Here is a 13,975-nt window from a genome sequence, read left to right as displayed (position 1 = left end):
TTATATCATACTGATTGTTTTCTTAGCACAGACCACATTGTGATGCTGTACTGTTTTTCTGCAGATGAGTTGCATTCTTTTTCTCTCAGTTTAGCTCAGCATCTTAGTAATATGAGTAATAAGTGCAAAAGATTTTCTGAAGAAACTGCATTCCTGTTTCCTATCTATACTTGGTAGAAACACTTTACTTTTATTCTTTAGTTCTCACAAACTCATTCCAAGCACATCAGTGAAGCACGGCAGCAGCACTTGAGTTTACAAGAAACCATTTACCTGGTAGGAGGGAACAAAATTCTCATCGAAGATTTACAGCTCATCCCAGAATATTGAACTGGTTCTTAATACAAAGTCAAACTAAGCATGTCCCTAGCATTGATGGTATATTAACAAGAATCTCTTCATCCCGGCAACCGAGGCTGGGAAAACCATCTAAAAATAGTATGCACACTCTGGATTCCCCATCCAATTAACAACTTTGAAAAATGCTGGACTGTTAAGGAGAAAAAAGGACTCTCAATGTTAGATAGAGCTACTTAAATGGCATGTTGGAAAGTGGCAAATTTCAGCCTTCCTCTTGTTTACAAATAATCTGTAAATAGATATAAATTTTAGAGAGTTTGTCTTGCTAAGTAGTAGTTAAAAGAATATTTTTTTTCCCTACAGACTCTTTTGATCAAGAGCTGAGATACCACAATGAAAGGCATATTATGGTATCATGGAGAAAGTAAATAGTTGCTTGCCTGACTATTTTTTGTAGCCAGTAGAACCTAGAATTCATTATTTGTGTTGTGTAATTAGTCACACAATATTGGTTCTGCACCTAAACATTATGTAAATAAATGCAAGGACTGCAGGAAGGAGTCCTTGACACTTATACAGCCTAATGGCTAGGAGCATTTCAGTGTTTCAGAGAGAGTAGAAGTGAATTACACTGCCCACTTTTTTACCTTTTCCTGTTGTTGGTTGTTTTTTTTTTTCCCCAAGGAAAAAATAGTATTTGTCTATACATGACGACTTGGGATGTAAGAACCTAATTCCCTTTCCATTCTAGAGAGAAAGATCTATAAGCTATCTTGTCTGAGCTGGCCATTTACAAAATGTATATTCCATTTTCTCTTGTCACAGTCACATAGAGTAATTGCATTTGTATGAATATAGCACTAATTGCCAAAGGTTTGGTCATTCGTCTTTGTCTCTCTTATTGGATTAATTGCCTGAATGCCAGGGTTCCCGCTGGAGTGTTTAGAGTGCTGCTGTGTCTATATGCTGAACATTGTTTCATCTGTTTACCTAACATACAAACTGAACCTGTTGCGCCCTTTTAATGTCACTCTGTTGTAGGTTACTTTTCCCATTCATTCCCTTGATATGTATTGTGGAGTAAATAATCCCATATAGTACAATACAGCATTCAAAATTATTTTTGCTCGTGTGCCATTTGCCTTACTGCTGTATTTTTCTGCATAAACGGTATGAGAAGTATTTTTATAAACACACTGCAACTTTTGGACCTTCCTACAATTTATTGCAGGTGATCAACAGGTGATAGGCACAAGGAAAGTGTAAGTTCTCGGTGAAGGATTTTGACATCTGGGGGAAAAAACTCTAAAACTGAAATTCTCTTTGAGAGAGAGAAAATTTTAGAAAACAGGAGTCTGGATACTCAAAAGGAGCTGTGAGTAGAACTGCAAATCAACAAAGGCAGACAGATATGCCTAGGTATGCTCTGTAGTTCCTCTTACCAGAACAGAACTCCAACTTCACATGCCCTCATCTCTCTTTACATTAAATGAGCATGGTAAGAGCCTTTTTTCAGCCTGTATCAGTAATGATTATTTCAAGTGTAGCTGAAACAGGAAATGCTGGATGTGTTTTTCCTTCTTAAAACGGGCCAAGAAAAATCAGCACCAAGTTGTTCACATAACAGAAATTAGGCCATGAATTCTTTGCTTTTAAACAATTATTTCTTAGATCAGAGCATTCACAAAAAGTGAGCAGTCTGGGTAAATTGTCAGCATGTTTTCTGTGTTTTTCACATTGCAGAGATTACCTGGAATTGGAGTCTACAGGTAGTTTCTGATAGGAGAAGAACCTGATTGTAAAATAGAGTATGTCTGATATAACCCTGGTTACTGTCCAAGGATGTACCACATCCTGTTTCCTGGATGTCCTCCTCCTTCCAGGAGGCATTCAGCAGCAAGGAATAGTTAACTTGCTTGCAGATCCAGACCTTCCCTTCCTTAGTGCTACATCTGAAATAAATATTTACCACAAGTCCTTCTGTTACTACTGTTGTTATAAATCAGATAAATTGATACATACACCATCCTAAACTCAGGCATTTTATGTTAACCTAACATACCTTGGCTTGATTTTAAAAAATGCTGGGTATCTATAGCTTCCCTTGACTTAAGGAAGATTTGTGTCTGAAAACTTTGGAAAACTAGGCTTCTAAAACTTCACAAGCATGAAAAACACTAATTTTTATTTTCTAAAATTCATAATCATGTCCTACCAATTGGCTTCTTAGAAATATTATCAACAATTTTTGTGAATGCAACAAGATGAAGATATGTTACAAATATTCACTCCTACCAACTGTGACTGAGTCACACATTCACTAAATACACTATGCTACTTGAATCTGTCCCTGTATGGTACAGTCTCCACTGTTTTTACTAATTTTATGACTCTTCTTTGAACATTTTCCATTTTTCAACATTCTCTTAGAAGTACAAACTTCCAGAGAAATGGCCATAGTGTTCTAAGCACGGTCACAACACACTGAAGCAAGAGGAACTATAACTGCTTTACTCCTACTGCGGTTACTCCTTGAAGGACATTAGTCTTTTTGATTTAGAATTTGCGTTCAACTGGTAATTCAGTAGCACCCTGGAGTCTTTGGCATAATCACCAGTCTGAGCATGGAAACCCCTTCAATTTTCATTCTTTGTTCATTCATGAACAGCAGTGTTGTTGGTCATATTAAAATGTAAATAATTTTCTTGACTTTTGGGTAATAAGTATTTCATAATCATCATGTGATACAAATGTATTATATGTATTGAGTATCTTTCCCAAATGCATAACAGAAATATTTAATGAATATTTCTTTTCTTCTCCAGTATCATTGAAATAAACAACATTTTTATCTAGCTGCTGGGCAATATCATTGCTAGGATCCTTTTTGATCCATGTTTTGTTTGGAAAAAAGCCTTTATTTTCAGTCTAAGATCTGCTAATCATAGATTTTTCCACATGTAGTATTTTCCTTTTCCTATTCTTTATGAATTTTCCATGATTCTTAACATCATGTGTGTATTCATTGTTATTAGGTTAGCTATTAACTAATAACTTCTCCTTTTCTTATTGTTTAATTGATAATTATTTTTTAAAATCAATTACTACCTTTCTTGATTATGACAGTTCCATTTTTACTAATATCCAATTTTTTTTCTTAAAATTTTTCTTAGACAAATTGTCAGTGCTATATTTTTACTAACGTTCACATTTTTCTGCTTAAAATTTTCTCCTTCTTGATTTGAACAAAATTATTTTGGGGTTTTGTGTAGTACGCATGTAGTAGTCTATAGTATTGCATTCATTTAATCCTGTTTGCATACAACAGACATAATCAAATCACATGTTCCCCTGTGGAAGTGATAACCAACTAGTTACTACATTAAGTTTGGTAAGCAAAATATATTTATATTAATGTCATGAGGTTTCTGATCTATGCCATCTATTAAATCTCATTTCTGCATGTCATACAGCATTTTCCTCTCCTTCTACTCATACTTTATCTATATGCACTAATATATACAGACAGAAGCCAATTTTTTGAGTGTATGAGACCTAAATCTGGGAGTCAGTAAATGATGACAACTACTGATCTAATTGGAAGAGGTACAAGATGAAGCATTGAACTATATGGATTCAAAGTTAATGGCATCCAACCTATCAATGATTTAGAAACCTAAAAAAGGACCATTTTGGACAAAGAAGGCCGTTTCTTCCTTTCCTATACTACTTTTTGTAATAGCATATAACCACTGTTTTTAATATTTCAGTCATTAATCCTCCAGGTTTCTGTAATTCTAAATAAGACAAATGTATACTGACAAATGAGCAATTCTGAGTCTTCTTATTTACTACTTATTCCCAGCAGTGGCATATAAATAGTTAATAAGTATAATTCCTTTTTCTTCCCTTAGTGCCTTGGCTAATTTTGTAATCAATATCTTGCGTTTGAGCTAATTGCTCGAGTCTTATTCCTCTTTATGCCATCTACCCTGTGAGGTTAGTGCTCTGTGGACTGCTGTCCCAAAACAATGCTTCCTTTTTTAATCACATAAAAACAACTCAAACAATTGTCATCTCCCCTCAGCCAAAGATTCCACAAGTTTCCAAATTCCTACATCACTGTGGTTCATTTCCACATTTTTTACCATGTTTCCTTCATTTGTTGGACAGTCCTGATTAAGGGTTTTAGAGAAACATAGCCTCGGAGTAACAGCATATGCATAAAATACAAATAAACCTTATACGCATGTTGTGGTTTAACCCAAGCCAGCAGCTAAACACCACACAGCCTCTCGTTCACTCCCCTGCAGTGGGATGTGGGACAGAATCAGAAGAGTAAAAGTGAGAAAACTCGTGGGTTGAGATAAAGACAGTTTAATAGGTAAAGCAAAAGCCACGCACACAAGCAAAGCAAAACAAGGAATTCATTCACCACTTCCCATGGGCAGGCAGGTGTTCAGCCATCTCCAGGAAAGCAGGGCTCCATCATGCGTAACGGTTACTTGGGAAGACAAATGCCATCACTCCAAATGTCCCCCCCTTCCTTCTTCTTCCCCCAGCTTTATATGCTGAGCATGATGTCATACAGTATGGAATATCCCTTTGGCCAGTTGGGGTCAGCTGTCCCAGCTGTGCCCCCTCCCAACTTCTTGTGCACCCGCAGCCTACTCGCTGGGGTGTGAGAAGTAGAAAAGGCCTTGACTCTGTGTAAGCACTGCTCAGCAGTAACTAAAACATCCCTGTGTTATCAACACTGTTTCCAGCACAAATCCAAAACACAGCCCCATACTAGCTACTAGGAAGAAAATTAACTCTATCCCAGCCAAAACCAGCACAATACATTCCCAGACTCATGCAATCTGGTTAAAGAAAATGAATTGCAGCAGTAGAAGAAAGAATAAATATTCAGTGTTTGTGTTAGTTAAGCTGGGGGTAAACATAGTTTTTATTTCTTTCCTCCTAAAGTTGCTTCTTGCTCTAAATTTTGTTCTGTTTATAAATACAGTGAACTTTGAGGGTTTTTCTGTCTTTGTTTCAGAACATCATCTATAGAAAGGTCACAGGCCAGAATTAGAAAAGTCAAAAAAAGAAAGAGCAAGGGACAAGCACTTAGAAGGATGCCTATTCTTTGCTCCATGAGTGATGTCCTAGTCTACCTTTTACCACCTTATGGTTGTATCATTTTCAAAGGTTTATCTTCTGAGAGTGTCATATTTTCTGTGGTAAAGGAACATGAACATGGCATTTAGGATAAAGTAATCCTGTTTACAAAGAAATGCAGTTTTGTTTACAAAGATATACTTTAGCTTTAGTCCAAACCAGATGAAGAATTTGAGCTTCTAGTTCTCATTTCCTATGAGCTGATATAATTAATCATTTCTGCTGATATAAATAATCTATATGCTAAACCCTGGAATGAAGGGAGACATCTCTAAAACTAATCGCATCTCATCAGATACCAACGTATTTCTCCTTAGTTCAGTGTGAAGGACTTTATGAATACATGTATACTGTCATTTCACAGGTGGCTTGGTGTTTTACCTCATCCAGGAGCAATGTGTCAGACTACGTTCATTATTTGTTAATTTACTGCCTAACATGTAATGCCATTCAACCTTTCTCCAGTCCAAAAGCAGAGCCAGCCACTGCTATACCCTCTTACATGATACACAGTGTAATAATCCTACAATGCCTTATATTTGACTGTTATGTTGAATGGCTTCTGTGGCCTCCCGTCAGATTATGGTAGGTTGCAGACCCAAAAATGGCCTTCCCTTCAAGGGTTAAACTATATAATGTAATTGTGGCTTATTCTAAAAAAGCTGCTCTCCCTGAGGTCAGGCAGAGCACTGAGCTGCAATCATTAATAAGCCATTTTGTGTTTGCCTCTGTGATCAAAGAATTCTTGTCCAGAGTGCAGTAGCTTGTTTCCTTTGCATTTCAGCTTCAAATTTAGTTTCCAGAGAGAAGAGAGAATAAATCCTGACAATAACAATGGTGAATCTTTAATGGCACTCATTAAAGTCAATGTTTGATTTTTCAACTGTGCTACCTGAAATTCAATTTTTAGACCAAAAATGCATTTAAAAGCTTTGGGGCCTTTTGTAACAAACACCCTTTCACAAGTTATACTGATCTGCTATGTTGGATGGAAGACTACTTTATGTTATTTGTTCCATTAGTTCCTTTAATTTCTTTTATAATAGCTGAACCTTTACAGCAGTTAAAAAAAATCTAATAGCAGCTTTGATCTTCAGATATCAGCTAGAGGGTACTCCACACTTGGATTTTAAATAATGTACTGTAGAAAGCTACCATCCAATGAAAAATCCTCAATTACTTTAAAAGCTACCCTTCACCATGCTTTTACATTTACAGGCCTTTCTCCTTTTTTGAAATTTCAACCTCCATAATACCGAGGTGCTTTAAGCAATTATTTATGATAGCATTACCTCATACTAATTTTCTACTCAGTGCATATACCAGAGTTGCATCTGCTTTGTTAGAACAAGGAACATGATCTAGCTGATACATGTTCTCGCTCTTCTCTCACATAATCGATGAAAAACACTCCCCAGAGACAGCGGTGTCGTCTTCTCCTTGTACGGGATTCAGCGTTCCTTTAACTATTGTTTAGTAAATACATTAATTAAAACAAAAATCCAAAACAGAACCCTGCATTATAAGATGTTACAGTACATTTATTTTTGTGCCTTTAGGACCAAAAATCTCATAGATAAGGTCTCAGGTTTCATATGCCATATGAGTTAATGTACCTAGCTGTATGTAACTAGTACAGATGCTATTTGATCCCTGTATGTTTGACTATGTTATGCATGCATAGCTGCATCTACGCTTACTGTGTGCGTGACTGAACACTGAGTGCTGCACACAATATACTGTGTATAATCAAATATGCTTTTGCCCTTTAGAGCAGAACTGGTTGGCAAATACTCATTGGTTTTTTAGAGGAAATTTCAGTTTTGCCAGAAAAGAAGGTGCTTGGCTTCCAAACAAATCAAAAGAAAGGCTCTCAGGCTGCAAAGCCTGCCAGTTTCACCTGCTCACACATTACTGAAGGTTGGAGGCACTGAAATGGGCACCTCCACGTAATGTAAGTGCAGCCACATGTGCATAAAGTGCATGGGCAGCTGGATTAGTCTCAGAATGGAGCCTCAATAACCAGCTCAGCACCTGTGAAATGCAAAGGAGGGGTCTTGATGTTGACTAAATGCCTGTTATTCCTTAGGATTAGGAGCCTCCTTCTGTCATTCAGTATCTATACCTACTTATAACCAGAGAAATAGCTTTTTGATTAAATGTGGAGTGAAATTAAAGCCCTGGTATAGGATACACAGACTCAAATTCCTGTCCTGCTGGATGAGAAATGAGGCTTGAGTATTGAATCAACCAAACTGCTGGATGGTTTCTCACTCTCTCTCTAACTAAAATCTTTCTGCTGTGTATTAATAATTCAACAGGCTTGCCACAGCCTTGCTATATACAATGTCAGCTAAGCCTGTTCTTCATTCTTCCATCCCTCAAAACATTTAATTTCTAGCATACGGTGCTGCATTCAGTCTCCCCCATCTGAGGTAACTGCTCAAACCCCTTGACTATTGGCTACATGCACACATAGCTTGTGCTGTCCTCAGAATCCTACCTCCCTTCACATTTTAACTCTGCTACCTGTGTGCTAGGGTGCTCCTTATCCTGATTCCTGAGATCAGAGTACTTCTGAACCTGCCAGTCCTGCTGATCTCTGTTAGGCAATTAAATTAGAGGTATGTCACAGCTGAGAGATGTGTTAAAAGGCTTTTGCTGATGCTACTTATCAGATCCTGAAGCCTGCTTCCAAGAAATGGGAGACACATGATCCCAGGCAGCTCTGAAGTTGCCCTTCTCCACTCTGTTGCTTAGGGGGGATTCAGGTTCAGCTAAAAGGTGAACCAGGTGAATGGTGACAGGACTCTCGCTCTTTTGTTTCACTTCTGAATTACAGCATTCCTAGTTTTCCTGAAAGAACAGGATTTTTTTTTTTTTTTTTGCGTACTCAGAATTAAAAAGCATAACAGTCAGGTAGTTAAATAATAGTGGTAAGAAGAAGAAAAATTAATCCTCATTGTTCTGCCAGCTATAACTATGAGTGTAAAACTTTTTAAATCTGGGCCCCAAATCTTCAAAACGCTTCAATAAAGTACTTCTAAGGGCTAGATAAATGTAACTGTAATTAAAGTTAGAGACACAGGTAACTTTCATATTCTAATCATAATTTACTGAACATCAGGGTTATCCTTGATTTTCTGGAAGACAGAACTGGTGCAGACACAGTTGTCCATCTGTTTTCTGTCCTAAACCCAAATATCTGTAAAGAAATAGCTTCACACTTTCAAAGGTGAAATGGGCTGTAAAGCTTATATATCCTGAACTGGGGAGTAGAGGAAATAAGATAACTTAGTCTTTCTTCATGGGAATATTATAAAATCCTTAAAGATCTCCAAAACTCAAACTCACAATAAGTCTAATGAAACATATAACAAGCATAGAATACATCCAAGACGTCCTTCCCTCAGGTCATTAAAGTACTTTCTGCAAAGTGCTCCTCAAATCCTTGGACTGAAGAAAACAGAGATTTGTACAATGAGATTTACAATGTGGTCATGTGGGATTTGCAATTCCCCCATCAAGCTCTGTGGAACTGACACAATGTTCAACAGACTTGCTTTCCCCCCGTCCCCCCTTCAATTTCAACTAAACAGTAAATAAAATTACCAAAAGAAAATCAATACCATACATTTCCATTTCTCCTCAAGGGAATTATATTGCTTTATGTTTGGTATTTCTTCCTATCCAGAGAACTAGATTTTACTCCTCTTTGCTTCCTCTGAAACACAGTGAGTAATGGATGCCCAATACTAAAAAAAGAATGGAAAAAAAGTTGGTTTGCTCTTGGCACCGTAATTGTTTACATTACAATAGTATCTTGGGGCCAAGTTTGAGATCAAGTTCCCATTTTGCTATGTTTTGATTATATAGTAGAAAATAATCCTCACTTCAGAGCAGTTATAATCTTGCTAGGAATGACAAATGGAAGACAGTGGACAGACACATGACTTGTGAGTGCTAGCTCTTGTAGGACAATATTTAGATACTTCCTGTCTAAAGGGCGTAAGTATTTTAGCATTGGTACTCTATGAAGGTTAGTAGTAGAGGGAAGAAACCTAAAAGAAAGAAATCAAGTCCAGACTAGCGATGCATGGTGTTGTAAATTGCAAGAATATTATCAAATACACAGGTGATTTATTTTTTTTCTAAATGCAATCAAATTGTACTGGCCTTACATACAAAAGCAGGATAATACATTTGTGGGAATTGCTGCCCATTCAAAAATCATGCCAAGCCAAAATGGTCAACTCCGTGCCTCTTACTTCTTTCCGTCTTTCAATTCTGCACACTTATTCCTCTATAATTTGTGTTCATCTGGGATGATAATGGCACATGACCACATTTATTTCTTGTGATGAAAACATCTTTAGGGACCATTTGTATCTTTTGTAGGAATGTAGGATGTTTTTTTCATGAAGTGATGGCAGTTCCTGAGAACCCAAATGTTATTAGACTTATTTTAACATATGTGTCTCTTTATACATTTGCAAATCCCCAGTCAGCTGTTAAAAGTGAAGGAATTTTTCCTTTCAGTTTTATTTTGAAGAAAATATTGAGGTAACTACAGTTATTTAATTGTTACTTATCTATTATTGAATAGTATTAAATCCCTGTTTGATATTATCCTCTTTTTAAAAGGTGCTTTATTATTTTGTTATTGTTTCCCAACAAAACACAAAGCTGGGAGTAGATGGGCCAAGTGGAAATATGTCCAAACCTATACTTCAGTGATTACAGCTTAAATGTAACAAATCATTGTCTATTGACAGCTATTGCAATCTGAAGCATCTCCCGCAAAAGCAGATTTGATATGCACAATCACCCATCTAGCCATGGTGTTTTCTTACCACAGGAAGTGAGAGTAATAGTCTATGACAGATAAATATTGCTTTTTTTCAGGCAACATAAACAAAACTACACATAAGGGAAAGATTATTTTATTCTACATTGATAAAAGATTAGATCCAGCCAGTTCTGTGATTTCTAACCATATACAGCTCCTCTTTTAGTCCATGCTTAAAAGAATTAGTTTGAAAATTTTCTCCATGAACCGCGAACAAACAGAGTTCTTTTATTTTGTATTAGGTTGAGATGTTCCCTATCCTCTCCATTTTTTCCTCAATTTCTTCCTCAGCCTTTTCAATTCCCTGCTACTCCAGTGAACAGTCTTCTTAAGGGAACCCAAAACAGTTACATTTAACACAATCACAGATAGTCTTTTCTCTGACTTTATTTGAAACTCTGCCATCTAAAAAAATTATTCTTGATCTATGCATTTACGTGGCAGAGTCCCTTAGAAGATAAGTGCATCATTTGAACTGCCACATTTCGTCGATTTACCTTTTACTGTCTGTGTCTTCTTCAAGTACTAGAATTACTGGTTTGGATGTCTTGGTAACTGATTTAGCAGCTTGACATTAATTAATGTTAATTTGTGTTTTTTGTATCATACTCCTTGAATGATACGGTGTTTCAGCAGTAGTCACGAGTGCTCCTATGAAGAATTCCACTGAGCTGATGATGTGCCATTTTATCCTATATGTGCATCATCCCTTGATCTTAGCTGCACAATCCATTCCAGTTCTTGCATCTTTTCCAGAAATTAGGCACAGTCTTAATTATCTAGTTTGTCACAGGGCTCTGATTCACATTAACCAAGAAACTAGCCATGGCGCCCAACTCTTAGCAAAAATTTTCAGTTTTCATAGCAGATTTAAGAGAAATGATTGTGCTCCTGGATGCTATGTGCTCCAGTTCTTAGTCTGATTTCTTAGCACAGAGGTTTTGGGTTTTTTTTTACTGGCACTAGTACCTACTTCATTCTATGCTACATGGTTAGAGACTTCTGGCAAAGGATGAGATAAGCCTGCACTTGCTGGTTCATATGCTGGCTGCGAGAGCTTCCACTGCCTGCAGCTTTGTCTGTCCACTGATTTTGGAGGAACTCTGCCTGCAGAAGACTCAGTATTCCCTTCTGCAGAGGACCTGACCGCACATCTTTCTTCTGGGAATGTTTTGAATTCTCTAATATCTCTCCAGGTACACAGTCCAGTAGCCGCCCTCTTCAGCTTCATCTAGTGACTTCTATGAGTAGTAATTACTCTAACACAATTACTTTAGCAACAGTTTCATGCTGTTTTCAAATTGTTTTATTCAAGGTCTTAATCGTGGACAGGTGGCTTAAAAGGGAAGCCCTTCAATATAGGCTTAGGTAGATTTGCAAACTCCCTGAGTTTTTGTTTGCTTTTCAAACCCTCTGATAAAAAAAAGTATCATAAATTTAATTTTTATTTGGAGTAGAACTCTTCAGATTTCTGTAATACGGTTTCATAGTTAACCTCCTTGGCCCTGAGTTAACTGAAAACTGTTGAAACATCAAAGCTTCAAAGCCACCTATTGTTAGAAATAGCTCCCTGTCTTCCTTTTTGCTGGCACCTGTTGCTAAATTGCCTTCCTTTTATTATCTTTTCAGCTGTTGTGGGGTTTTTAACTGCTTCATTCTTCAAGGTCTTTGCTTAATTTGCTGCAGTTCTGGCTCAATTATCGCTCAGAGCCAAGAGGTCTGCTTCTCAGGGTGTGGGAATTTTGGCTGGCGGATCTGCAGCCTGGGTCTCTGCCCAGCCACCAGATCTGGCTGCTGCTGGAGTCAGATATGGATCAGAAGAATACCTCTAGACAAAATCATTGTACTGATAGGCAGTAGGTCCGCAAAGGATGGATGCCTAAGATCAAATGTTATCTTTGCTACTGGAAGGACATTTAAGTACAGTGTTAATCCCGGGCAACTCCAGAGATCCCTTTGTTTTTTGAACTGAGGATCAAGTAACTGATCACACATAACAGAGAAACACTGTACATTTTTATTACTCAGAAAATATTGTCAGATGACAGATTCTATTGAATGATTGTATATAATACACATGAAATAAATCAGGGACTAATCATGGTATGGAAACTGAGTGGCGGGGAGAGATATATTGAAGAACAGGGAAAGATCAGAAGAAGGAAATCCAGGGTATTTGTGTCCCTCTATTTTCTGGGAGGTTTTCTGAGTTTAAATTAGAGTCTTAGCCCTTTCTGAAGGTTGATTTGGATGACAGTTTCAACATAAAAAGTATTTCACCAGTTCAGACTTCCTGTTGAAAACCCAATTTCACACTAATTTACCCTGAAATCTATTCAACTTAAGTTGGTACTCTTGGAGTTCTTTATATTACTCTTGTTCTTTGCAATCAAGTCTGCTATTCCAGTTTTGCCAAAGCAAAAAATTGCAGCAGCCACAGTATAGGCAAACACAGGGAAAAAAACCCAAACAAACTAAATATAAAAAAAAAATAAAGTGCTTTGAATTCCAAGGGGGGGAAATAAAAATGATTTGTATTAAAGGTTAAATATACCCTAAACTATAACATTACAAGTTTTATAGGAATGATGTCTCTATATCCTTGTGCAATGCATCATCAATCCACAGCCAAATACCACTGACACTGTACATTTTTTATCTCTACAGAACAATATTTGGATACGACTTACCTCTGAGGCAGTTCTTCTGGAAATTATAAATATATTTCTTTCTTGGGATCAAAAGAAAGCACATCAAAATGAATGATGAAGCCTACAAACTGAATTTGCTGCTGTTTTATGTAAACTGGAAGAAAGTGTAAAATTTCTTGTTCTAATTCACTCTACCCAGAGTTTTGACGATAGCAATCTGAAAATGTTACATTTGCAATATTTTTTACCTAGCTGTAAGTAATTACCTAGTTCTTACCTAGCTGTATAAATGATCACAAACAATCGTTCTTCCTGGTGTGAGGAAGGACTGTGATACTACAAGCCCAAAGTAACCCCATGCAAAACTGTGGAGCTAATTCTAGCTGAACTACTGTTTTTAAACACAGCAATTTAAAAATAGCATTACTGAAGCAAGAGTTCGTCTTTAGTTGCAAATTTGCAGCACTCACTTTTTATCCTGTACCAAAGGTACTTTGTTCCTCCTTCTGGTGATCCAGAACACCAACGTTGGCTAGAATTATGCTGATACAGAGTTATCACAAGTTTGCATACTACCCCTCTGTTATGACTCTCAGGACTTTGGTAAGGAACACATCTATGATCAAGATAGCTCCCTACTAGATGCTGGAGAAGACTATGTGTAGCAATCAGTGGTCCAAAATGACTGAAAATATTTTTAAAGCTGAGTATAAACAGATCAGCAATACTAAATAATCAATTACGAACTGAATCCAGCAGGATAGCAAAGTCAGTATATACCTATAACATCTCTTGAATCTTCTCGTAACCAATACATCTTGTAGGTTCAAAGTGCAGTTTTATCACTAAACCTACTGCAAAACAATGATGATCATTTTATTTTTAAAAGATGCGGCTTAATTTCCTCCATTCTATTATGTGCGTTATTCTTTCATGGTACCACTAACACAGTATTGTGGAAATGCTGTCATTGTGGATATAGTCTGCTTGAAAGGGGAGACCTAGACAATGG

The sequence above is a fragment of the Aptenodytes patagonicus genome, chromosome 4 (assembly GCF_965638725.1).
Source record: "Aptenodytes patagonicus chromosome 4, bAptPat1.pri.cur, whole genome shotgun sequence".
Taxonomy (NCBI): domain Eukaryota; kingdom Metazoa; phylum Chordata; class Aves; order Sphenisciformes; family Spheniscidae; genus Aptenodytes; species Aptenodytes patagonicus.
This window is presented reverse-complemented; position numbering follows the sequence as displayed.